This window comes from Harmonia axyridis, chromosome 2 (assembly GCF_914767665.1).
Source record: "Harmonia axyridis chromosome 2, icHarAxyr1.1, whole genome shotgun sequence".
NCBI classification, from domain to species: domain Eukaryota; kingdom Metazoa; phylum Arthropoda; class Insecta; order Coleoptera; family Coccinellidae; genus Harmonia; species Harmonia axyridis.
In genome coordinates this window covers 17,964,848-17,990,879 of record NC_059502.1, presented here as the reverse complement: position 1 = coordinate 17,990,879, position 26,032 = coordinate 17,964,848, and the positions used below count along the sequence as shown (strand labels likewise).

At 32.3% G+C, this 26,032-nt stretch overlaps 1 long non-coding RNA gene across 1 annotated transcript in view; it reads right to left on the bottom strand.

Moving 5' to 3' along the window:
• Positions 1–26,032, bottom strand: part of LOC123673768 — a 53,242-nt gene that overhangs the window by 4,523 nt on the left and 22,687 nt on the right. Inside the window, exons 4-5 of the long non-coding RNA XR_006746543.1 lie at positions 20,357–20,554; positions 4,052–4,207 (exon numbers count right to left, since the gene is read on the bottom strand). This is a non-coding gene — a long non-coding RNA (uncharacterized LOC123673768). The remainder of the gene's footprint in view (positions 1–4,051; positions 4,208–20,356; positions 20,555–26,032) is intronic.

The following is a 26,032-nucleotide window of genomic DNA, read 5'->3' as shown; positions in this document are numbered from 1 at the left end:
ATCATGATAATGAGGATATGCTTTACCCAGCTTTTGTGGATGTTAATAAATATTGATTGAATATGATATTTTGATGGTTTCAACCTCAGAGTAATAAACATAAATAAAATAAATAAATAAATAAACATAAATAATATAAATAAATAAATAAATAAATGAATAAATAAAATAAATAAATAAATAAACATAAATAATATTTTTTGTTCCTCACCCAACTACGACTAGTCATTGAACACAGTCTAATCATGATAATGAGGATATGCTTTACTCAGCTTTTGTGGATGTTAATAAATATTGATTGAATATGATATTTTGATGGTTTCAACCTCAGAGTAATAAACATAAATAAAATAAATAAATAAATAAACATAAATAAATAAAATAGCATACGTCATTTTCAGTAAGCTAATTTTGTCCCAAACATGAGCTATCAAGTTTGTCATAAAGGGCGCGGAAATGAAAGCATATCAGTGATACGATATTTCACTCAATTCGCGGGTTTCTCCAAAAAGAAAACACTTCTTATGTACCATAGTGAATCAAAGTTTCATATCAACTCAAAATATTGTGATAAATACCTAAATATATCAGAAATTCTGAAAACAACCTTCAAGCTCGCCAAACGACGTGAAACAACCGATGGCGCTAGGAGTGCAATAGTTGCCAAACTTTGGATTTCACAAGGTAGGTTAAAAAAAAAGTTTTCATATTCAATCGGGAATAATTCAAATAAATATATTTCATTCAATATAATATACATTCTTAACGATATCGTAAAATTGTGAATTTGAAAATATATCACAATCCGACAACGTCATCTATCTATCTATCACATCTTAAGAATAAGAGGTATGGTTCATCCACAGTCACTTCAACTAGTCCATAAAAACGCTTTGCCAGATGTCCCTTTGAAGTGGATACCGCGACCCGCTAAATACCGGGGTTTATTTGAAAGTACTGTGAGCCAATAAATTCACTAGGAATTTCTGGAAACTTGGACCACCCTTGTATAATCGAAATATTCTGTCTTCTTCCAAGTGACTTTGGATATACTATACCATCAAATTATAAGTTCGATTCCAATCCAGGCAATTCATACAACAATGCTTGGCTTGCTTCAATCAACACTTTCAGGCAATTTCTTCTAGAACACTCAAGACTCTAGGTTTCACTATCAGAAACACGAGAGATTTTAGGAGCGTTGAGACGCTTCGATACCTGTATGTAGCACTTGTGAGACCAACTCTTGAATTTTCGTCTATTGTTTGGTCCCCATATGAAGGGTGTTTTCTTTCGAGGTATATAACTTTAAGTTGGCATTACTGTTCAAGATGGCGACCGATTTAACATCTGTCAAGTGTTTTATTCTCAGTTCGGTTTGGCAATTCATCATGAATACTCACGCCTGAACAACGCTTCCAAATAGTGCAATTTCATTTCGAAAATAATGGTTCTGTGCGGAATACGTATCGCGCACTACGTACATTTTCTCGTCGACAAAATCGTCCATCAGAGCAGTTAATTCGATTAACCATGGAACGTTTTTCGCACCAAGTTTACTCTTATTGATAACTCGCATCCCCAGAGACGCCCTACGGTGCGTACAGAAGAAGCAATTGCTGCTGTAGAGCGTAGCATTGAGGAAGACCCGAATGAGTCTATCCGCCATCGAGCACAGGAATTGGATCTGTGTCCATCCACTTTATGGAAAATCTAACTCGTGCAAGAATTGAAGCCAAACGATCATCAAGTAAGGCGTAGATTCGTCGAATGGGCCCAAAATGAGATTGCCGTTGTTCCCGATTTTCATAAGCGAATTTTGTTTAGCGATGAAGCGCACTTCTGGTTGAATGGCTACGTCAACAAAAAAAACTGCCGCATTTGGAGTGAAGCTAATCCTCAAGTGTATGTCGAAACACCGTTACATCCAGAAAAACTGACTGTTTGGTGCGCTTTATGGGCTGGTGGAATCATTGGTCCGTACTTCTTCAAAAACGATGATGGCCAATACGTTACAGTCAATGGTGATCGGTATAGAGCCATGATTACTAACTTTTTCATTCCTGAATTGAACAACCATGATGTCCAGGAGCTGTGGTTCCAACAAGACGGCGCAACATGTCACACAGCTCGTGCCACAATCGATTTATGGAAAGACACGTTTGGTGATCGCCTAATTTTAAGTTTTGGACCTGAGAATTGGCCTCCAAGATCTTGTGATTTAACACCGCTAGACTACTTTCTGTGAGGCTATGTAAAGTCATTGGTCTATGCGGATAGGCCACAAACCCTTGACCATTTGGAAGACAACATTCGCCGTGTTATTGCCGATATACGGCCACAAATGTTGGAAAAAGTAATCGAAAATTGGACGTCCAGATTGTACTACATCCGAGCCAGCCGTGGCAGTCATATGCCAGAAATCATATTTAAAATGTAATGCCACAAGATTATCTTGCGAATAAATAAAATTCATGTCAATCGAATAATCCATCGTTGTTTTATTGCAATTTGAAGTTCTATAGCTCTAAAAAAACACCCTTTACTTTGATTGATGGACTCTTTCTTGAGAGGGTCCAAAACAAATTTCTCAGGCATGTTTCATTCAGGCTTGGCATTGCTTTTCGACTGTTCTCGGCAAGTCATATGCGTGACCGGCTGCGGCAGCCGCAGTGCGGCTGCCTTCTTTAAGATCGAGAAGGTTCTCGGCTGACATGCTTTTTGTGGCAAAAATTTATAGGGGACTTGTCTACTCTTCGGAGTTGCTGTCTCGCTTCAAACTGAATATTCCTGCAAGACCGATTAGGCGTGCTGATCTGTTTAGGCCCGGTTCATCAAGAACTAATTATAATTTTCATTCTCCATTGCCGAGGATGATGAGGAACACTAATACAGTGAGTGTTCTCGGGGTTGATATATTCAGTGGCGCGTTGTCAAGGTTGAGGGGGATGTATCTACTTTGATGAAATTGTAAGCTTTTTGTGTCTTGTTTTGATGATATTTTTAAATTTGTTACAATTGTAATTATTGAAATATTTCATTTGTATGTTTTTTATCCAATTAATTTTTTTCTCTTTGTATAATGGTAGTATCGTTAATAAATAAATAAATGAATAAATGAAAGTTATATTTTCTGTCCCTCATCACCTACTGACTAGTCATAGAACAACAGTCTAATCAAGGTTATGATGAGGTTATGATTTACCCACTAAAGCGCACCGGCTTCCACTTTAAAAGATGTGAATTGTACCAGCTTTTGTGGATATAATTATGTAAAATATATAACTAATCATTTATTGACTAGTTATTGAAAACAGCTTAGACTAAATGGTCTACTGAGACTAAACTGACAATGGTTAGGATAGTATTTAAATTGTTTGTTAAAAAAGTGCATGCCTGTGCGAAAATGATGAACGTGTTCATTATTCCATTATAGATCTTTTTTTTTTCATGACTATTTACACTACAGAGATATAGTGATGGAAATTACTCCTTTTCTGCCATTGATAAAGGATAATGTTTCAACCAACTGATATAAAATTATTTGATTTTGATATAGCTATAAATTCTGTCGATATATATTTAGGAGAAAAATTAAAATCTTGCACTATAGTTGATTATTTCCTCTTCATATTATAGATATATCGATTAAAACAAAAAATAAATATAAATGTAAAAAATTTCAATGGATCTCCAGAAATATAATCACATCACTAGGTATGTGTTTTGAATTTACTTACGGTCGGATTCATTGAAATTTTATCGTGGTCATTTCCTCGATCAAATCATTTATATGTTCAATGTAAGTAAATCCTGACACTTCCATAGATTTCAAACTTCCACGAGTTGATCTACCAATCAGAGCGTTATAAAACCCGTCGTTATGAGGTATATTTCCAAATATCATTCTTTCTATTTTCGCTTATAATTGAGAAAGAACACCTCAGCTTTATTCGCAAATAGAAAGAGAATCAAGGTGAAAAAATCAATCACTGAAGCTTTAGTTGAAAACTATTGCTTCTTGGTAAAAGTGCAATGAATACTTTCTTACCTACATATACAGACTTCACACCATTTATACGGCTTCCGATTCCATTTCACATTAGTTTTGGTTTTCCAATTGGCTCAAAACACGTGAGCACATAACCCTGTTGACTTTGGGCCTCCATTTTTCATTTTTTTGCGTTGGCGTCGATTTTGAGATATCCTGCAAAGTTTTTACGATTTGAGAAACAAATAATTACAAATTGAAATAAATATTTCATTTTGAATAAGAATATAATGGTAAATTTCCTCATATGAGATTATAATATTTTGTTACCCGCCATTATCATTGACCAGTACTTGAAACTGACAAGTCAACGGAAATGTACGGGTGGAATGCTGTTTCCACTGAAGCCCACGTTATTCATATTAAGATGTCAAAAACGTACAGGCGTAATGAAAAAAATTATTGCTTTCATTATTAAAAAAAAAATGTCTATAAAATCATTTATCATAGATTGATGGTTCAAATTTCGACGAAACCAAAATTTGAAGTAATTGTTGATGGGTAAAACCAAATAGCGATCGAAATAGGTTCAAATGAGTTTTGAGTTTTATAAATCTGAGTCTGGATCCTACTAATTCATTATTATCGATCGATCGTTTGATAATTGGTAGGTACTGTCGATTATCAATCTAGGATATAACCCTATCCCAATCTCGCTTTGAAAGTTTGTTGTTATTACTGTGGGCGTTTTCGAATTAGATAGAAGGATAGAACAAAGTACTTTAATTTGCCTTAAAACTTGAATTCATTGCTGAAATAATTTTTTTTTTTTGGAAATAGTAAATGTACTTCTTCATTACTGATGGGGATTTTCGATCGATTTCACAATTATTTACATAATTGCTGAGATGATCTCTGATCATCGAATAATTTTCATAGTTGCCTGAATGAAAACTGTTTCATTGTTGGAAATTATCAACTAAAAAATCACCGAATGAACAATGGTTAATAATACTACCATTTCCTTCAAAGCGATATTGATTAATCAAAATCAATATTTTATTCTGAATAAGAATATTATGGTTAATTTGCTCATATGAGATTATAATATTTTGTTCCCATTCATTCCTATAAACCAGTCCTCGAATACTGACAAGTAAATAGGAATGGACGGGTGGAATGCTGTTTCCACTGAAGCCCACGTTATTCATATTAAGATGTGAAAAACGTACAGGCGTAATGAAAAAAATTATCGATTTTATTTTTTCAAAAAAAACTCTTTCTTTCAATAAAATTATTTATCATTGACTGATGGTTCAAATTTCGACGAAATACCAAAATTTGAAGAAGGTGTTGATGGGTAAAACCAAATAGCGATCGAAATAGGTTCAAATGAGTTTTGAGTTTTATAAATCTGAGTCTGGATCCTACTAATTCATTATCTATCGATAGTTTGATAATTGGTACTGTCGATTATCAATCTAGGATATAACCCTATCCCAATCTCGCTTTGAAATTTTGTTGTTATTACTGTGTGCGTTTTCGAATTAGATAGAAGAATAGAACAAAGTACCTTAATTTGCCTTAAAACGTAAGTTCATTGCGGAAATAATGTTTTATTTTTGGAAAGAGTATATGTACTTCTACATTACTGATGGGGATTTTAGATTGATTTCACAATTATTTACATAATTGCTGAGATGATCTCTGATCATCGAATAATTTTCATAGTTGCCTGAATGAAAACTGCTTCATTTTTGGAAATTATCAACTAAAAAATCACCGAATTAACTCAACATTAATATCTTATTTCGAATAAGAACATTATGGTAAATTTGCTTATATGAAATTATAATATTTTGTTCCCATTCATTCTCATTTACCAGTCCTCGAATACTGACAAGTAAATTAGGATGTACGGGTAGAATGCTGTTCCCACTGAAGCCCACGTTATTCATATTGAGATGTGAAAAACGTACAGGCGTAGTGAAAAAATTTTTAATATTTGAGAAAAATTAAGCAGAGCAGCTTTTTCTTCATAAAATCATTTATCATTGAGGAACGGACATCCATATACGCGCCACTGTTGCCAGATGGTTCAAATTTGGACGAAATACCAACATTTGAAGTAGATGTTCATGGGTAAAACGAAATAGGCTCAAATGAGATTCGAGTTTTATAAATTTTTATTTGCGGGCTTTCTGTCCTGAAGCTCTCGTAAAGTTTTCTTGTAATTGATTTCATTTCAGCATTTCATATAATATGAATCAGAAAGTTAGGTTCATTCATTCGGAAGCTGGTGCCACCAATATCATTTTGAACACCAAAAATCCTGGTCGAAAAAAAAAGCAATTTCAAATCAGAAAATTCCGACAATGTAACTTATCCGAAAGTATAATAATGTTCCAAACAAACTTACTGGGAATGCTATACCCAGTATGGCAACGTTATTTATACTAAAATGGGAAAATCCTGAAAGATGTGTGCAAGCAATTACTGAATTCAAGACACAATTTTCACAATGAGAAGGAAAAAGATACAAGCTGTGTTCAGCTGAGTTCATGTGACAAACATAAACCATAAAGGCTCCTACAAACCAACGCGGCAGATACGAATTTTCCTACCGCATCTGAGTCTGGATCCTACAAATTCATTATCGATCGATAATTAATCTATGAAATTACCCTACCTCAATCTCGCTATAAAATTTTGATGTAATTACTGTGGGCGTTCAAATTAGATAGAAGGATAAAACATAGTAATTTAATTCGCATTAAAACTTGAATTCATTGCTGAAATAAGTTTTTTTGGGAAATAGTAAATGTACTCCTTCATTACTAATGGGGAATTTCGATTGATTTCACAATTACTCACATAATTACCGAGATATAGTCATCGAATAATTTTCATAGTTGCCTGAATGAAAACTGCTTCATTGTTGGAAATTATTAACTAAAATATCACCGAATGAACAATGGTTAATAATACTACCATTTCCTTCGAAGCGGTATTGATTAATCAAAATTAATATTTTATTTTGAATAAGAATATTATGGTAAATTTGCTGATATGAGATTATAATATTTTGTACCCATTCATTCCCATAATACCAGTCCTCGAATATTGACAAGTACATAGGGATGGACGGGTAGGATGCTGTTCCCCACTGAAGCCCACGTTATTCATATTGAGATGTGAAAAACGTACAGGCGTAGTGAAAAAATTTATCGCTTTTAAATTTTGTCAAAAATGAGCAGAGCAGCTTTTTCTCAGATGGTTCAAATTTCGACGAAATACCAAAATTTGAAGTAGGTGTTGATGGGTAAAACTGAATAGCGCTCGACATAGGCTCAAATGAGTTTTGAGTTTAATAAATTTTTATTTGAGAGGCTTTCTGTCCTGAAGCTCTCGTAAATTTTTTCTTGTAATTGATTGATTTCATTTAAGTATTTCAAATTTTATGAATCAGAAAATAAGGATCATAAATTCGGTAGCTAAATAAATCTCAACAGGGAATGCTCTACCCACTAAGGCTCGTTATTTATACTTAACCGGGAAAATCGTATAGGATGTGTGAAAGCAATTACTGAATTCAAGATACAATTTTCACAATTCGGAAAATTTCTTCTACAATGGTACTTTCCAATTTGAATGGTTAATTATAGTTTTAGGTATGAAAAATACTCAGACTCTGGAGGTAAGAAGAAGCTCTACTGTCGAAAATGATCACCAAAAATCACCAAACGATTCATGACCAAGCTACAACATGAAACTTATCAAGTTGTAAGCTACAACTTAATAAGTACCATTGAACTATAAAATATAAAAATATGTTTTCAAACTAAGCAATTTATGTCCCCCATCCTTTTGATAAGTCTTTGAAAGACAGACTTATCAACGGAATAGGGCATTATGATTTACCCAATAAAGCTCGTCGTATTCAATCTGAAATATGTGAAATTGGTCCAAGCTTTCTTGGAAATATAATTATATATTACTGATCATTTATAGACTAGCCATTGGAAACAGTTTAGTCTAAATGATCAAGTAACGCTGTATACATCGAAGATCCAACAAAATTTTCACAATAAAATGAAAAACATAGGAACAGTAATAACAGTATGAAACTGATGTGGATGTTCTCATTATTCATGTGACAAGCGTCATAATAGTCATAATATTTTATCATTAGTTGATAAAATAAGTCGACTCTACCAGATTACGAAAGATGCCATGTACGACAGAATATTTTCATTTCATATTCTTCATCTTGAAAAAAAATGCTTGCAGTAGAGGTTGTTAAAACGAGTTTATATTATGAACCACTATCCAAATGATGTGACCATAAAAAGATGGTTATTCATACTACAATTATTCAATATACGTCAACAATTTAAATCTAAGCTTGGTTTTCATTTGACTGTTCTGACAATGAAAGTAAGTACCATCCGTTTTCTGACCAGTCATCAAAAAGGAAAAAGACTAGTTGAAGTTAACTATGGAAGAATGCTGTTCTCACAGAAGCCTACTTTATTCATACTTAAACGTGAAAAACGTACAGGCTACGTGAAATTCGTGATTGCTTTTATTTTATGGTCATGAAAATTAATGATATAACGAGGGTTCATTTAAATTCGTGGTCAAGAGTGCTGTAGAGAAATTCGAGTTGATTTTCTGTGAGTGTGGGTAGCGCTTAGCTTGTATAATATCACTAGCTGTTCACATATTTCGAATCTACTCACACTCACAGAAAATCAACTAATATTTCTCCACAACACTCTTGACCACGAATTAAAATGAACGCTCGTTATCTCTTTAATTATATGAAAGGAATTAGTCATTGAGAATATAATTCACCTCTATGTAGGTACTGTACTTCCAGCCTAATAGTTTTTTATACCAGTAGCTTTTCCTTTCTGATTTATCTGCAAAATTGTCACTGCCCTTTATGAATTTATAAACAGGGATAATATTAAGTTGTTAATTTCATTTTGGAAATGAACACTGCTCAAATTCCGGAAATCTTTAGTGTCAAAAATGACCAACTAAAATCACCGAACGAATTATGCCTAATCAAGCTATAACTACTTAAGAGGTGATATCAAACTATCAAATTATTAGTATGATTCCAAACAAGGCAATTAAGGCAAATATGCTGAAATAAAAGTTATATTTTTTGTACCCTATAATTTATGGATCAGCCATTGGAATACAGTAGCTACGGCGTATTGATAAGTGAATATACTACTTGAAGACGTGGTATAATCGTTTTGGTGTTTCGCCTCCTGCCATATTCTGATCATTTCCATAGTAACATTCGCCAAAAAAAAAATGGCAAGTTGTGGTACAAAAAATATAACAAAGAATGTCAATAAATTAAAATGAAAGCGAATAGCATTGAAAAAAGGCGGCAGGTATAAAAAATTAATAGGCTCGAAGTAGAGAACATGGAGGTGAATTATATTCTCAATAGCAAATGTATTTCATATAATTGCGTTCATTTTTCAATAATGCACTTTAAGCTGCCAATAATGAGGAATTCAAAGTTGAATTTTTACGTTTCAATGTAAACAAGGTATAGTTTACATTGAAACGTAAAAATTCAACTTTGAATTCCTCATTATTGGCAGCTTAAAGTGCATTATTGAAAAATGAACGCAATTATATGAAATACATTTGCTATTGAGAATATAATTCACCTCCATGTTCTCTACTTCGAGCCTATTAATTTTTTATACCTGCCGCCTTTTTTCAATGCTATTCGCTTTCATTTTAATTTATTGACATTCTTTGTTATATTTTTTGTACCACATAATTTCAAGATGAGACATTGGAATACAGTCTAATCTAAAATGATGTGGCCTTGATGTACCCACTAAAGCTCTTCGTCTTCACTTCAAAAGATGTGAAATTGTTCCAAGCTTTCTTTGGAAATAAGTAAATATAATAATATATTACTAATTATTTTTTTCTTATGTCAGAATCAGATTTTTTGGTGGTTTCAACTATTAGCAAAGCATTATGCCAGCTAATCATTAGGGATTATGATTGCACAACTTACGTTCTGATGAACCAATAGAAGCCGAAAATTTCTAAATTTTCATCACTCGAGCTGCGCTCTCGTGAATCGGTGTATAATCGAATATTGTCTATGCTCTTGTGATATTATAAGTGATTATACCACTTCCTCATCAAAAATACGTTGTTTACATTGAAACATCAAAATTTAACTTTGAATTCGTCATTATTGACAGCTTAAAGTGCATTATTGAAAAATGAACGCAATTATATGAAATAAATTTTTCATTGAGAATATAATTTACCTATATGTTCTCTACTTCGAGCCTATTAATTTTATACCTACCGCCTTTTTTTCAATGCTATTGGCTTTGATTTTCATTTATTTTTCATTTTTTCGAAAACGAGATAAATTATCATAATCATTCACTTGAAAGTGCTCGATACACTAATATGTGAAGAACTACTGATTACAGTGACTGGCAAAGCTGTCCGTGGCGAATCTTATTTCGAATGTAACACATTATACTTCAGGCAGTAAGATGTGATTAAGTTAAATAATTTTTCTTTCTGATTTATCTTCCAATTGTCTCTGTCCTTTCTAAATTATTTTTTCAGGGATAATTTTAAATTGCTATTTTCCATTTTTACGAATGAAAACTGCATTTTCTGAATTTTCACTGAACTTTCTAAATTTATTTGAAGGGATAATTTAAAATTGTTAATTTAATTTTTAGGAGTGAAAACTGCATAAATTCCGGACGTAAAAGACAGCTACTGTCAAAAATGATCAACTAAAATCACCGAACGAATCATGCCTAATCAAGCTATAACTACTTAAGAGGTGATATCAAACTATCAAATTATAAGTATGATTCCAAACAAGGCAATTAATGAAAATATGCTGAAACAAAAGTTATATTTTTTGTGCCCCGTCATTTGCAGGTTAGACATTGGAATTCAGTCTAACCGAAAATGAGAGGGCTTTGATGTACCCACTAAAGCTCATCATCTCTTCTTCAAAAGATGTGAAATTGCCCCAAGCTCTCTTGGAAATCGGTAAATATAATAATATATCACTGATTATATTTTTCATATGTTAAAATCAGATATTTTTGTGGTTTCAACTAAAAGCAAAGCTTTATTCCAGACAATCATTCGAGATTTACTGATTATACGTACAACTCATGTTCTGATGAACCAATAGAATCCGCAAATTCCCAAAGCTACACCAAAAAATAAAAGTCGAACTCAGTGAAATGTCATTGAATCATCAAAATACATTGCTTTGGTTATAGTTATTGAAATTATTCATTATATAATCGTAACGAATACCACTCGAGCATAGACAATATATTTCGATTATGCGAACCTCTTCAGTGTGCTATTGAATATTGCCTATGCTCTTGTGGTATTATAACTGATATACCACTTCCTCATCCATAATACCTTGTTTACATTGAAACATCAAAATTTTACTTTGAATTCGTCATTATTGACAGCTTGAAGTGCATTTTTGAAAAATGAACACAATTATATGAAATAAATTTTTCATTGAGAATATAATTCACCTCCATGTTCTCTACTTCGAGCCTACTAATTTTTAATACCTGTCGCCTTTTTTCCATGCTGAAAAAAAGTCGAAAGGTATTAAAAATAAGTAGGCTCGAAGTAGAGAACATTACTTCGAGCCTACTAATTTTTAATACCTTTCGTCTTTTTTTTTCCATGCTATTCGCTTTGATTTTCATTTATTGGCATTATTTTGAAAACGAGATGAATTGTCATAATTATTCACTTGAAAGGGCTCGATACACTAAAATGTGAAGAACTACTGATTAGAGTGACTAGCAACGCTATCCGTGGCGAATCGTATTTTGAATGTAACACATTACACTTCAGGCAGTAGATTGTGGTTATGTTTAATTCCTTTTCTTTCTGATTTATCTTCGAATTTTCACTGTCCTTTCCAAATTTATTTGAAGGGATAATTTAAAATTGTTAATTTAATTTTTAGGAGTGAAAACTGCTCAAATTCCGTAAGAGAAAGCTACTAAAATCACTGAACGAATCATGCCTAATCAAGCTACAACTACTTAAGAGGTGCTATCAAACTATCAAATTATAAGTATGATTCCAAACTAGGCAATATATGCAAATATGCTGAAATAAAAGTTATATTTTTTGTTCGCTTTCATTTATGGATTAGTCATTGGAATACAGTCTAATCATAAATGATGGCGACTTGATGTACCCACTAAAGCTCGTCGTCTTCACTTCAAAAGATGTGAAATTGGTCAAAACTCTCTTGGAAATAAGTGAATATGATACAATATTACTGATAATATTTAAACTAGCCAATGAAAACAGTAGACATAGTCTGAACTGAATGATCAAGGTACTCTGTATACACCGAAGTTCGAACGAAATTTTCACAATAAAATGAAAAAATTATATGAAACTGACGTGAATGGACTCATTATTCATGTGAGAAGCGTTTAACGAACAGGTTAAACCATAAATTCACAAAAGACAATGACGCATCCAGAGATTGAAGGTCATTCATTTCAGATAAGATACAATAGATATGTATAAGTTTATATTATGAACCATTATTCGAAATCTTCGATTGATGTCACCCTAATAGAAAATGGTTAGTCAAACAAAAATTATTCAATAAACGTTGACAATTAAAATATATGTTCAATTTTCATTACTGTTTTGGCAATGAGAGTTTGTACCAGCCGTTCACTGTCTAGGCATCAAAAAGTCTAAACAGATTTAACGGCTGGGCAATGCTGTTCTCACAGAAGCCTACTTTATTCATACTTAAACGTGAGAAACGTACAGGCTGCGTGAAATTCTTGATTTTTTACGGTAACAAAAATTGGTAAATTATATATTTCTGCAATTATATGAAATAAATTAGTCATTGAGAATAAAATTCACCCCCTCTCCTAGATTCCCTATGTTCTCTCTTTTAAGCCTGCTAATTTTTAATACCTATCTCCTCTTATCGGTATTATTCGCTTTGATATTCATTTATTGACATTCATAATCATTCAACTTCAAGACAGACCTCCTATATCTATTATATGGTTCATTTCAAAGAAGATCACTTTGCCAAGTATAATAATATAAAGAAATAACATGTTCCTTGGCATTCAAACAATACTCATTGAGTACTAAGTACTCTTAACACTTAGAACGGAATGCTCTACCCAATAAAAAGCTTACGCTATTTTCACTGAAACGTGATTGAAAGGTGAATTTTGTGGATTATTCATTAAGCAAAATAACAATGTGAACCATCAAAATGAATGAAGTATTTTTAAAGAGCTATCTGAAAAAATATGGAACATAGCCATGGAAAGTTATTACGTAAAAAGCATTTTTCCAAAATGAAAATTCAGAAAAATCCGACAGACAAAATAAAATGGTAAACACATATTTTTGACCAATGTGTCACATTCAAACTTCCGGTTTTCTTGAGAACGGCTAATTTTTTCTGGCACAATTTATATACTTGAAATTTTTTCATGAATTCTAAATCCTCAATTGATTCGCAATTCGAATTATGATGGTAGTTTTATATTTATTTCAAGAAACTTCATTCAGAATCGCCCTAAGGAAATTCAAAATCAACATTCAAAAAAAAAATATCCTTGTTCTTTATGGTCTATTACTAAGGTTTCTAGAACAATAGTAATTTACGTAACAAGTCCGGAAAATAGGGTTTTTTTGGACGAATAGACAAAATTCCAGGACTCGCTTACGCTCGTCCTGGAAGTCTGTGAGTCCAAAAAAACCATTTTCGGGCGTGTTGCGTACAATATTTTTTCGGCAACCATGTAAAATAACACTATCGCTGCTGCTTTCCTTATTTTATTGCGATTGCGATAAAAAAACATGCAAATTTTTGACAACTAATTTCATATGAACTGTCAGCCGTTATCTCGGTTTCTATGGATTCTATGATTCTTTTCCGGCCTAGTCCGGGAAGTACGTACTTTCCGGACTAGGCCGGGAAATGCTACTTTCTCAGAGAAAAAGCGTCCGGGAAGTGAGCACTTCCCGGACGGTTGCCGAAAAAATACTTTTTGGTCTCAGAAAATGCCTTGAAGTCAGAAAATGGAACTTTTAACTATTTCTGTGACGAGAATTTTATATAGGTATACTCGCTCTGCTCGCCGAAGGGGCTCCGCCCCTTGGACCCCGTCACTATGCCGGTAGATCCTTCACTGGGTATCCCTCTAGAAAATAAAATATTTTTTTCGGAAACCTTGTATCGTTAGCTGATTTTAGACGATTCACTCGGTATCCTATGCTGATTCTAGGGTAGAATTCTATATGACTTCTTTCCTAGAACATACCATTTCGCCCTTGCTCACATGAAAATATTTGATGCAAATAACTTTCCATGACGACAAATCAAGGGCGGTCCTAGCCTTAAGTTTGAGGGGGTTCGCCGTTAAGGGTTTCGAGTTTTTCTATGGTACCAAATCCCAGATTACACCGATATCGAGCTTAACCTCTCAAAAATATTTATATTTAGATATTTATATGAATATTTATACAGGGTGTTTCAAGTTCGAAGGCCTATTAGACGTTTCTGGAGAACAGGGCCGATTTGAAATCTGAAAATTCGGAATATGACATTCTTCATGATGCCCTATTCAGCTAAAATATTTTAGAAGTTCTGGCACTTCCGGTTATACAAGAAAGATTTCCATTCTCAATTACTCTCTGCTAAAATTATTGCGTTAGTTCTCATAGTTTTCAAAATATTAAGAAAAAATCGTAAAAAAGAGAGAATTTCCATAGTCACTATCACGTGAATTATTTTCACTGTGAATATCCTATGCGTATACTCAATTCACTTTCACAAACTAGAATGATGTTGGAATATCGTGCATATCTTGAATTTGAAAAATATCATCACAGGGTGTTTCAAATATTGTGCCAAAAATTGTGAACAAAATTTGATCATAACTTTCGATTTTCAAATCAGAACCCTATTTTTTTTGTGATTTCGTTGAATTCTATGGTAAAAATAAGGGTAGTGTTCAAACATAATTATGCTCTCAAATTCAAATAATTGACAGGATCATTAGGACTACAAGCCATTTCAAAACGCCTGAAAGTCATAGGAATGATTCAGAAACAAGAAAAGTGGGTGCCGTACGAGTTGAAGCCGGGAGGTGTTTGAACGGAGTTTGTTTGTTTGTGAACAGCTGCTTTCGAGGCAAAGACGGAAGGAATTTCTGCATCGGATTGGGACTGGAGACGAAAAACGGGTTCATTACGATAATCCCAAGCACATAAAATCATGTGGATATCCCGGCCATGCTTCCACGTCGACTGCTAAACCGAATATTCTCGGTTCTAAGGTCATGCTCAGTATTTGGTGGGAACAGCTCGGCGTAGTGTATTATGAGTTGTTAACTGAAACGATCACAGGCGATCGTTATCGAACGCAATCAATGCGTTTGTGTCGAGCATTGAGAGACAAACCGCCGCAATACGACGAGAGAGTAGATGAATGGATTTTACTGCATGACAATGCTCGACTCCATGTTGCGAAAGTCAAGATATACTTGAAAAAGTTGAAATGGGAATTCCTACCCCACCCGACGTATTCTCCAGACGTTGCTCCCTCGGACTATCACTTGTTTCGATCAATAGCACACAGCCTGGCTGACCAGCACTTCCTATCTTATGAAGAATTAAAAACTTGTATCGATTCGTGGATCGCTTCAAAAGATGACCAGTTTTTTCAATTCGTACGCTGCCCGAAATATGTGAGAAAGTATAGTGACCAGCGATGGGCAATATTTCGAATCATAAATGTATAACCAGTGTTTTACAATAAAGCCTCAAATTTCGGTAAAAAAATTTGTACGCTTATGTATTTGTTATATTATAATATATTTATTTACTTATCACGGTTTTAGCCATTCAGGTAGAAATTAAAAAAAAAATAGTAAATCTATTGTTTCATATGAAAAAAAAAAGAAGACAATTGGCAAGTATAACACAAAATCTAATTTGGTCTGTGAACCCTTTGAAAACCTTGTAATCACAGCGTCCTCGTCAACATCAATGTCCCTGTATATGTTCAGGAGGACTAAACTGAATCCGATGCCAATATCGAAAAAACCAGAATAACACTATATGAACTACCATTTATTCATTTCGAAAATAAATTTGCCGAATTTTCTGCTCGAATAGCTGTGCGAAAATTATGAGTTTCCATACAGTTTTATAATACGTCATAATCTCAAACAATCTATTAATATGAATTTCCACCAAGTAAAAAACCGATCCCATCAAGAAGATCTGGCATACAGGCAACGTCGCAGATTATTTCGCATCTGACCATAGACCTAATATCCATATTAGGATATTAGGTCTATGCATCTGACAAACGTTACGTAATTAACATGATGGCCGCCGCCATATATAAACAATCGATAAAACCATCGATTTTGACGAAAAAAAAGGCATTTTTATGTCAGGGAAAGCTTGAAATGTGATTAATTAATCATTTCTTACGAGAATCAGTTAATAAAATACAAGAAAACTAGCTATTAATGTGGATAACCTCACCTTCATTAGGCCAATTTCCCAATTAAAAAAAAAAAAATCACAATAAAAAAAAAAAACTAGCTGGATTAAGGAATTTATGACAGTGGATTCGTGATCTAAGACCCAAAATAAGTAAGTCTGCAAAATTTCATCACTTTTGAATCATTATTAAAATTAATTCTATATAGTAAACATTGTTTTTCTTTTCAGAAGATGGATTATTTTCGTTTGTATGGATAATTATACAGGATACTTATTTGTGGAATATCAATTAGAAGTATCTAGAGATGTTGGACCAATTCAAGTCTGAAAATTGAGATTAAAACTTCAAATTATTAACTAATTTGTAAAGAAATACACAATATTTGATCAACAATTATATAAGGTGTATATATATTTGAAGTAGTAATTAGACATTTTGAAATCTGAAATTCTCATTTCTCTAGAAATGGCAATTTCTTTCTTCTTTAAAAAATTTGGGAAAAATGCATAATCAAAATGTGAGAGTTATTATCAGTCAATAGAAATACCACCTGAAATAAAGAAACTGCATTCAATGTTTATTTTCAGTTTTGACAAATATTGAATTTACATAATCATTCGATAAGATCTATGAAAAGACCTACAGTGAAATTTTGTTTTAGGAATATTCAGTATAGCTAAAATGAACTGAAAAGAGGCAGAATGAATAGACCCATGGCTTATGTTGCCTTACAAGCAATCATATTATTTAGGTGTAACATCTTTGAGAAATCAGGTTATAAGAAGTCCGTCATTTCCAAGGTTCATCAATACTTTTTTTCAGTTGAGCAACAAATTATTCTTCTATTCCATAATTTATTAAGAAATACAATATATGATTAACAATTATATAGGGTGTATATATTTAGAATATAAGGAAGGACACCTTTTGAAATCTAAAAATTTGGTTAATAGTAGGTTATTTTCAATAATTTATAATATCGAAAGACCAATTGGACATTCCTGAAGAACTAAGGCGTTTTTAGAATCTGATTATTGTATCGATGAATTTTGCAAACTCTTCTGTTGCATATTTCTTGAAGGTATAGGGACAAAAATGATTTTTGTGGGTTCTGGTGAATGATCAAAGGGATACAGGTAACAATTTCATTAATACCAGTCGAGATGTAGTTATCATAGATAAGGGATGATATAGAAATTTCACTAGATAATTCTGATTTAGTGGAGGACAGCTGAATGATGGTTCGCTACGTTATAGAGCAAGCTTGTAGCTCTGGGTTTTACTCAGAAGTAAGTTGAACAGGGCAATATATATAGTAAATAAAATTTTGATAGATATTAGTTAAAAAAGATCAACAATTGAGCATTGTATCTACATAAAATCAAAAAATAACTTGCTAACTGTTGTTGCATTGTACGTGGATGACTTTTTCGTTTTAACTAATGTTGATTCTGAATGAATATAATATCTGATAGAAAATTCAAATGATAATTTTATCATAAAGAATTTATGGAAAGCTAAAAAATGTTTAGGGCTGAATATCACTGCTTTGAAAACTCAATTGAAATTTGATTCAACAAAAGAGAGTTGTAATGATGAACCATATAAGAAATTAATAGGTTTATTAACGTTTTTAGCAGTATTAACTAATCCTGATAAAGCATACTGTTAATTTCTTGAGTCAATTTAATAATTATCTCATTATTGAACACTGAAAAAGTGCAAAATTCATTTCAAGTTGCAAGTAAAAAAAGGTCATTGTTCAAGTTTTACTTCAGTCAGAAGATGTGTTCAGTATTTGAAATGACTGCCTCGGTACTAAAATTGTATCAGCCAATACTATTGACCCATGTTAGTGGGTTGATTTTTTTCAAATGTTAACTTTGGATCTGAATCAATTAATAATTTAATTTTTACCAAAAGCAATGAATAAATCAGTAGGATAGCATTTTCGAACTGGCCATAGAGCAACTATTCCTATAACGATTTAAAACTTTAGTGAAATAGGTATCTACATGTTTAATCATTCATTCATGAAATGGAAAGTTTTGATGAATAGTTACTTTTTAAAGTATTTTATACCTACATTGAATTGCTGGAAAATTGATACCAATTTCAAAAGTAACTGCCATGTTGAAATTCTTCATATACTGAATGATCCTTTAAATTTTATTTCTGTCGTAACATTTTGACTAGTATTTCAACTGATTTTTTATATTTATATCCTAGTATAGCTTTAATAAACAAACTAAAAAGAGACAGAATGAATAGACTTGCCTTTCAAATGCCCATGGCTTATGTTACCTCATAAAAAAATTTAATTTCTTATCTTGGTGGAACTTTTTTGAGAAATCAGGTAAAAAGTTTGAGTCTCTAATTTCCAAGGTTTATTAATACATGTTTCAGTTGAGCAGCAAATAATATAATAGATAATATATAGTTCAAATTATTCGTATGGAAGATTTCACAACGACTTGACTTATTCATTATAAATTCAACAGCACTGCACTCAAATTCTTCAAAAACGGATGGGTCATTTATATTTTTACACTCTCCTGTCGTAAAAGTGTATATTTCAGATATTCAAAAAACACATGGAAATTTTTGAATGTCATCTGACTAACTTGGCAATTGTGACAATTGTGAATTATCTATAAGGAGTTTTTCTATCTGTTTAATACATGATCAGATGAAACTTCTGTTCTCTTTTGTAGTTCCATCTTCTGTCGCAATAGATTCAAATTCTCACGAAAGAGAATGTAGTTTTATAGTTTGTGGAAAATAAACGAAAAATTCCTGAAATAAAGTAACATTCATCCAATTGAATCAATAATTATACAAACCCTTCAAACGAACCTGAACTGAAAATGCATTCGATGATATCAATATTCATTTCCAAATTTTGACAAATATCTATCGAATTTTCGATTCGCCGAAGACTTTGCATTTTATCTGTCGGCATTTATTTGAATATTGAATAACAATTTTGGAAACTGCAAACTTTTTCAAGAACTTTCATATATCGAAATGGAATATTTATTATTAACATGACACTGACAGTCAAATTGTCCACAGATACCACAGAAATATGGGACTTGAAATGTCAAAATGTTCCGAAACACCCCGTATACTCGAAAACCGCGAGGAGAATCGAAGGTTTGGGATTTTTCCCGGGATCTCCAGACGATTTTGAGGGGGGTCTTATTCTTGTCATTTTTGCTCTAGATGGTCCCGTTTGGGCTGTGATTTTACGTTTAAAGTTTGACGTATATGTGCAAGCGGTTTTATATATACTTAGATATGTATATTCAAATGTGATCCTTCATATTTTCTAAAATTCTATAACCGAGATATAAAACTTCAAAATTTGACAGTCAAGTATTTATTGAACCATAAAAAACATGGATATATTTTCCGAATGTTCATTTCGAAAAAAATGCTCGAAATGAACATAACAAAAGTATTATATCCACATATTGATAATAATCAACTGAGCATTTAGAAAATGTTATGAGGTATATTGCGCAAGAAGAAATTCAAATATTACATGGAAAAAATGGTATCTTTACCGTAATATTTTTGAAAACAAGTCAGATTTTTTTTGGAAACAAGGTTTTTGCGTAATAAATTGCCATGCCTTTGTTCGATAATTTTTTCGGTTACATAATATTTGGATAGCCTTAGAAAATTACTTCCGTAAAAAAATAAAATAATATATTTTATTTATAAGTAAAAAACCTACAAGCTTGTGTAAAATATAATGAACGTTTACATACCTTCGTATAAAAGTATCATAATCTTCTGCCTCTTCCAATTTTAGTCTCCATGGATGTTGATTTTGTAATCACAACGTTGAAAATTTTATTCATCAGTCCTCCGTATACAAAAATGGAGAAGCATGTTTACTTTCAATCTTCGTTTTTTCTTGTCAGCGTTGACGTCCATTTTGAGATTGGTTAGTGAAAATTTTCTTCCTGCAAATATAACAATATTCGAATGAATAAGTGGTTCATCTCCTCATCATAATGAATATCATGATAATAAATTAAAACTCTTCATCCATGTAATTCATACGACATTATGCTGTACCTACTTAAGCCTACTATCTCCACATTGAAAAGTGAAAAACGTACCAAGAATTGATGAAAATATTATTTGATAATTAATAATCGGTATTATTCTAAGAATTGAAAGATATTAATAGCATTCAGTATTTACTTATTTTAAAATGTGAGAGGTAATTTGAACCTAGTATATTTATTCAGAGTATTCCATTTCAAACGTGATGATTTTCTGAGAAGGAATCTTATATGAATGAATATTTTGTTCCTCCTTCTTCACCAGTTCAATCTTTGAATAAATCCTACAAATTCGTTATCGACCGATAGTTTGATAATTGGTATTGCCGATTACCAATCTATGAAATGACCCCACCTCAATCTCGCTTTGAAATTTTGTTGTTATTACTGTGGGCGTTTTCAAATTAGATAGAAGGATAGAACAAAGTACTTTAATTTGCCTCAAAACTTGAGTTCATTGCTGAAATAAGTTTTTTTTTGGAAATAGTAAATGTACTTCTTCATTACTGATGGAGATTTTCGATCGATTTCACAATTATTTACATAATTGCTGAGATGATCTCTGATCATCGAATAATTTTCATAGTTGCCTGAATGAAAACTGTTTCATTGTTGGAAATTATTAACTAAAAAATCACCGAATGAACAATGGTTAATAATACTACCATTTCCTTCGAAGCGGTATTGATTAATCAAAATTAATATTTTATTTTGAATAAGAATATTATGGTTAATTTGCTTATATGATATTATAATATTTTGTTCCCGTTCATTCCTATAATACCAGTCCTCGAATATTGACAAGTACATAGGGATGGACGGGTAGGATGCTGTTCCCCACTGAAGCCCACGTTATTCATATTAAGATGTGAAAAACGTACAGGCGTAGTGAAAAAATTTATCGCTTTTAAATTTTGTCAAAAAAGAGCAGAGCAGCTTTTTCTCAGATGGTTCAAATTTCGACGAAATACCAAAATTTGAAGTAGGTGTTGATGGGTAAAACGGAATAGCGCTCGAAATAGGCTCAAATGAGTTTTGAGTTTAATAAATTTTTATTTGAGAGGCTTTCTGTCCTGAAGCTCTCGTAAATTTTTTCTTGTAATTGATTGATTTCATTTAAGTATTTCAAATTTTATGAATCAGAAAATAAGGATCATAAATTCGGTAGCTAAATAAATCTCAACAGGGAATGCTCTACCCACTAAGGCACGTTATTTATATACTTAAACGGGAAAATCGTATAGGATGTATGAAAGCAATTACTGAATTCAAGATACAATTTTCACAATGAGAAGAAAAAAGATACAAGCTGTGTTCAGCTGAGTTCATGTGACAAACATTTTACGAACGTACTAAGCCATAAAGGCTCCCACAAACCAACGTGGCAGATGCGAATATTTGTGAGGGTGTGAATCTAGATCCTTCTAATTTATTATCGAATGATAGTTTGATAATCGGTACTACTGACTATAAAACTAACAATCAATAATAATCGGTACTTCCGATTATCAAACTATCAATAGAATGATTCTGTCCCAATATTTTATTATAGAATCTCACATATGAGGAATTTTTTGAACGTAGGTAGCGGATTTGGATATAGAAACCACCTCTCATTTTTTTCATCCGAAATTTAGACGAATTCAATTTTCTGTCGAAAAATTTCCTTTCCAATTATATTTTCAAATTCATTTCGTTTTATTTTTGGAAATGAAAACTCAAGAGGTGAGAAAAATTTTTGTATGTTGAGCTTCACTATCGGTAATGAAAATAATGAAAATAAAATCACCGAACAGACTAATCTACACTTTTTTACAAGCTACCATTCAACTAAACCCAACTTGCCCAAACTAGGCATTCTATTCAAGAATGATTCAATCTATACAAGAATGGTTGAAGTTAAATTTTCTGTCCCTCATCACCTACTGACTAGTCATAGAACAACAGTCTAATCAAAATTATGAGGTTATGCTTTTCCCACTAAAGCGCACCGACTTCCACTTTAAAAGATGTGAATTGTACCAGCTTTTGTGGAAATGAATAAGGTAATACATTACTGATAATTTATAGAGTGGCATTGAAAACAGTCTAGTCTAAATGGGCAATATGCTAACCACTGAAGTCCAGAAAAAATTTCCACAATAACATTAAAAAATATGTACAAGCTGTGTGAAAGTGATGGAAATGATATCATTATTCATGTGGCCAGTATTCTAATAACAGGTTAAACTATAAATCTACAAGAAACAATGTAGCATCCAGAGGTTCAATGTGAGCTTCTCTATAATTTTTCAATAAAACGATAAAATTCAACACCAATGCAATCTTATATCATTTAAATCAATTTCATCAGATCTCGAAAAAATTCTGGCACAATGTATCCTAGTCTCTTTACAATATTTTCAAACTAAGTACCTAACAAGTTGCGGAATAAGTTATATTTGGTCCGAATTCCCAATAAAATTCCCAAGCAGTTATATCCGAGAAAATTTAGGGTTTGTTTTTTTCATTCGGAAAATTTCTTCTCCAATGGTACTTTCAAATTTGAATGGTTAATTATAGTTTTAGGTATGAAAAATACTCAGACTCTGGAGGTAAGAAGAAGCTCTACTGTCGAAAATGAACACTAAAAATCACCAAACGATTCATGACCAAGCTACAACATGAAACTTATTAAGTTGAAAGCTACAACTTAATAAGTACCATTGAACTATAAAATATAAAAATATGTTTTCAAACTAAGCAATTTATGTCCCCCATCCTTTTGATAAGTCTTTGAAAGACAGACTTATCAACGGAATAGGGCATTATGATTTACCCAATAAAGCTCGTCGTATTCAATCTGAAAGATGTGAAATTGGTCCAAGCTTTCTTGGAAATTTAATTATATATTACTGATCATTTATAGACTAGCCATTGGAAACAGTTTAGTCTAAATGATCAAGTAACGCTGTATACATCGAAGATCCAACAAAATTTTCACAATAAAATGAAAAAACATAGGAACAGTAATAACAGTATGAAACTGATGTGGATGTTCTCATTATTCATGTGACAAGCGTCATAATAGTCATAATATTTTATCATAAGTTGATAAAATAAGTCGACTCTACCAGATTACGAAAGATGCCATGTACGACAGAATATTTTCATTTCATATTCTTCAGCTTGAGAAAAAATGCTTGCAGTAGAGGTTGTTAAAACGAGTTTATATTATGAACCACTATCCAAATGATGTGACCATAAAAAGATGGTTATTCATACTACAATTATTCAATATACGTCAACAATTTAAATCTAAGCTTGATTTTCATTTGACTGTTCTGACAATGAAAGTATGTACCATCCGTTTTCTGACCAGTCATCAAAAAGGAAAAAGACTAGTTGAAGTTAACTATGGAAGAATGCTGTTCTCACAGAAGCCTACTTTATTCATACTTAAACGTGAAAAACGTACAGGCTACTTGAAATTCGTGATTGCTTTTATTTTATGGTCATGAAAATTAATGATATAACGAGGGTTCATTTAAATTCGTGGTCAAGAGTGCTGTAGAGAAATTCGAGTTGATTTTCTGTGAGTGTGGGTAGCGCTTAGCTTGTATAATATCACTAGCTGTTCACATATTTCGAATCTACTCACACTCACAGAAAATCAACTAATATTTCTCCACAACACTCTTGACCACGAATTAAAATGAACGCTCGTTATCTCTTTAATTATATGAAAGGAATTAGTCATTGAGAATATAATTCACCTCTATGTAGGTACTGTACTTCCAGCCTAATAGTTTTTTATACCAGTAGCTTTTCCTTTCTGATTTATCTGCAAATTGTCACTGCCCTTTATGAATCTATAAACAGGGATAATATTAAGTTGTTAATTTCATTTTGGGAATGAACACTGCTCAAATTCCGGAAATCTTTAGTGTCAAAAATGATCAACTAAAATCACCGAACGAATTATGCCTAATCAAGCTATAACTACTTAAGAGGTGATATCAAACTATCAAATTATTAGTATGATTCCAAACAAGGCAATTAAGGCAAATATGCTGAAATAAAAGTTATATTTTTTGTACCCTATAATTTATGGATCAGCCATTGGAATACAGTAGCTACGGCGTATTGATAAGTGAATATACTACTCGAAGACGTGGTATAATCGTTTTGGTGTTTCGCCTCCTGCCATATTCTGATCATTTCCATAGTAACATTCGCCAAAAAAAAAAATGGCAAGTTCAGTCAAATGTCATTGAATTGAATCAAAATGCAGTGCTTTGGTTATAGTTATTGAAATTAATCGTTATATAATCGTAACGAATATCACTCGAGCATACACAATATATTTCGATTATACGAACCTCTTCACTCGACGTAATTCTCGAAACACCATTCGAGCTGAGATCTCGTTATATTTCGCGAACAACGTTTCGTGAATCGGTATATAATCGAATAATGCCTATGTTCTTGTGGTATTATAACTGATTATACTACGTCTACTTCCGCATCGATTATACCTTGTTTACATTGAAACGTCAAAATTCAACTTTGAATTCCTCATTATTGGCAGCTTAAAGTGCATTATTGAAAAATGAACGCAATTTTATGAAATACATTTGCTATTGACAATATAATTCACCCCCATGTTCTCTACTTCGAGCCTATTAATTTTTTATACCTGCCGCCTTTTTTCAATGCTATTCGCTTTCATTTTAATTTATTGACATTCTTTGTTATATTTTTTGTACCACATAATTTCAAGATGAGACATTGGAATACAGTCTAATCTAAAATGATGTGGCCTTGATGTACCCACTAAAGCTCGTCGTCTTCACTTCAAAAGATGTGAAATTGTTCCAAGCTTTCTTTGGAAATATGTAAATATAATAATATATTACTGATTATTTTTTTCTTATGTCAGAATCAGATATTTTGGTGGTTTCAACTATTAGCAAAGCATTATTCCAGCTAATCATTAGGGATTATGATTGCACAACTTACGTTCTGATGAACCAATAGAATCCGAAAATTTCTAAATTTTCATCACTCGAGCTGCGCTCTCGTGAATTGGTGTATAATCGAATATTGTCTATGCTCTTGTGATATTGTAAGTGATTATACCACTTCCTCATCAAAAATACCTTTTTTACATTGAAACATCAAAATTTAACTTTGAATTCGTCATTATTGACAGCTTAAAGTGCATTATTGAAAAATGAACGCAATTATATGAAATAAATTTTTCATTGAGAATATAATTTACATTCATGTTCTCTACTTCGAGCCTATTAATTTTATACCTACCGCCTTTTTTTCAATGCTATTGGCTTTGATTTTCATTTATTTTTCATTTTTTCGAAAACGAGATAAATT